At 40.7% G+C, this 2,842-nt stretch overlaps 1 pseudogene; it reads right to left on the reverse strand.

Moving 5' to 3' along the window:
* Positions 1 to 2,534: 2,534 nt before the first annotated feature.
* Positions 2,535 to 2,614, reverse strand: LOC130842744 (U6 spliceosomal RNA; annotated as a pseudogene).
* Between the last annotated feature and the right edge of the window lie 228 nt (positions 2,615 to 2,842).

The following is a 2,842-nucleotide window of genomic DNA, read 5'->3' on the forward strand; positions in this document are numbered from 1 at the left end:
ATAGAAGACACACTGGTGGCAAATAAGCACATGAAAAGATGCTCAGTATCATTAAATGCTAGGGAAATGCAAATTAAAAACAAGGTATCACTAAACATTTATTAAAATGGCTAAAATTAATAATGCCAGCCATGCTAAGTGTTGGATTGTACACACTACTGGTGGAAATGTAAAATGTAAAAATGTAAAATGGTAAACCACTTTGAAAAACTGTTTGGCAGATTCTTAAGAAATTAATCATAATCTCAGCCTGTAACCCAGCCACTCCCATCTTAGGCAATTACCCACAAGCAAAACTATGCCTATAAAAAGACTTTTCACCAAATATTCTCAGCAGCACTATTTGAACAGACAAAATCTGAAAACAACCCAAATAAGAACACCTGAACAAACTGTGGTATATTATACGATGGCTTACTACTCAGGAGTGAAAAGGAATGAGCTATTGATATGACCATGGATGAATTTAAAAATGATTATGCTGGTGAAAGAAGGCAGATCGAAGAATGCATATCACATTGTTCCACTTGTTTAAAAAATGTCAAAACTTCAAACTGATCTATAGTGACAGAAAGCTGATCAGTAGTTGTGGATGGGGGTAGAGAGGAGGATGAATTACAAAAATGAACAATGTGAGTGTATTCCTTGTTATGCTGAATGGTTTTTCTGGTGCATACATATGTAAGAATTTATCAAATCGTAGGCTTTAAATGCAGCTTATTGTACGTCAACTATGCTCCAATATAGCTATTTAAAATAATCTAGGTTGTGATTATGTTGGTTTCTATTAGTTTAGTCTCTCCACTTTTCATAATAAAGAGCTTAATATGCCACTATTTTAAAATTCATCAGTCCTAGTATTAGTATTTTATCCAGAGAAAGCTTCCTTCTTTAATTACATCCCTCACGCCTAAGCCCGTCTTTTATCTTGCCCACCTCACGAACTTGGCACCAGAGGGAGGTCCTCCGTGGCCACCCACCATCCTTACCCTCGACCTGCTCAATCAAGTCCATTGCTCCTGGTGTCCCCAATTTGGACATTCTTGACGTTCCCACCATGATCCAAGGTTTTCTTCTGAAGGTCCTCTCACGCCTTTCCTTCCCCTCGGCAGCTGATTGGACCGAAACCACACAAGGGGTGGGTGCTCTGAAGCCCGAGCCTGCGCAGTGTACTTCCGAGCCCTTGTCAATACCAGAAGCCCAGGAGCAAGAGGAAGGAGTAGTTGGTCTGCGCAAGCGGGAGGTTGTCTGGCATGAGGAAGACGGAGAGGAAGAGTGCCAGGCGTAGATACCTGTGGTTTGGGACAACTTAAGCACAAGATTCTCTTTTAAAATTGCCTCAGGCAGGCTGTGGGCAATGTTCTCTTTTACGTCTGGTCACCACACCCCCCCAAGCAAGCACTCTCTTCCAAACAGAATACCCCTTCCATCCGGAACTGTCACCCGACTGCCTGTGGGACCTTAGCACAGATTGATAATTCAGGCCAGTAATCTCCTCGGGAGGCAAATCTCTGATGCAGGGCCGAGGGTAGGCTGTCCAAGAGTGAAGGTGCAGCCCCTGCCAGAGTCTGGAACACCACTTGGGGCGGGGCGAAGGAAAGTGGGGCAAGGGTTTACCAAAGGCAGAAGGAATTCTCTGTGGGGGACATCCAGCACTTCATGTGGTCTACAGTCATGCTGGACACACTGTGTCCAGACTCTCAGCAACTGCCCTCCTGAGTGCAGAAGTTCCAGCCGCAGACCTCTCTAGCAGTCTACCTCGTCTCCCCCCTCACTCCCCCACCCCCCGCCCCAACAGGGTGCAGAGATAAAGGGTCAAAGCTGAGGCTAGTTCCTCTTCAGCTTGCTTCCCATAGTTTCAGTTTTCAGAGATACATGCGTGAGTCATTATGGTGGGTCACTTCTGCAAAAGCCAGGTGGGGAGGCATAGAGCCACTCCTGTTGTGTCTTCATCCAGGTGGTGTTTGTTCAGCAATTACAGTATATAAGGCCAGTCCTAAGAGACTGACCTACCCGGGTTGTCTTCATTCATAATAGGTGTGTAATACCAAATAAGTGAAAATGTATTAGATATAATGATACTCAAAGAGAAATATCAGGGTAGTACTAGTCTAAAAATAAGTTGTGTTTCCTTGTCTTCTATTTTCTGGAAGGCACTGTGTAAAATCGGTGTTAATTTTTTTCTGAATGTTTCAGTGAAACCAGCTGAGCCTGGAGATTTCGTTTTTTGTGAGCTTTTTTCTATTAAAATTTTTTTCCTTCTACTTTTATTGAAATACAATTAATATATAGCACTGTGTAAGTTTAAGATGTACAGTATAATGATTTGACTTCCATACTTCATGAAATGATTATCCCAATAAGTTTAGTGAATATCATCTCATACAGATACCAAATAAAAGAAAAAAAATTGTACTTGTGAAAAGAACTCTGGATTTCCTCTCTTAACAACTTTCACATATAACATATAGCAGTGATAATTATATTTATCATGCTGTACATTACATCCCTAGTATTTATTTACCTTACAACTGAAAAATATGGAATGCTTCATGAATCTGTATGTTATCCTTGTACAGGGGCCATGCTAAATCTTCTCTGTATCATTGAAGTGAGCACTGTTGGTCTTCCTTTTATTAGGTTGTCAGAGTTGTTTATATATTCTAGTTACAAGTCATATTTTGGGTATGTGTTTTGCAAATTATTTTTTCCCAGGTTCTCACCTCTTCATTTTCTTAACAGCGTATTTGGAAGAGCAAAAGGTTCAAATTTTGAAGTTCAATTTATCGATTTTTTTCTTTTGTAGTTTGTTTTTTGTGCTGTAATCAAGAAATTTTTGTGA

Source organism: Hippopotamus amphibius, chromosome X, assembly GCF_030028045.1.
Source record: "Hippopotamus amphibius kiboko isolate mHipAmp2 chromosome X, mHipAmp2.hap2, whole genome shotgun sequence".
NCBI classification, from domain to species: domain Eukaryota; kingdom Metazoa; phylum Chordata; class Mammalia; order Artiodactyla; family Hippopotamidae; genus Hippopotamus; species Hippopotamus amphibius.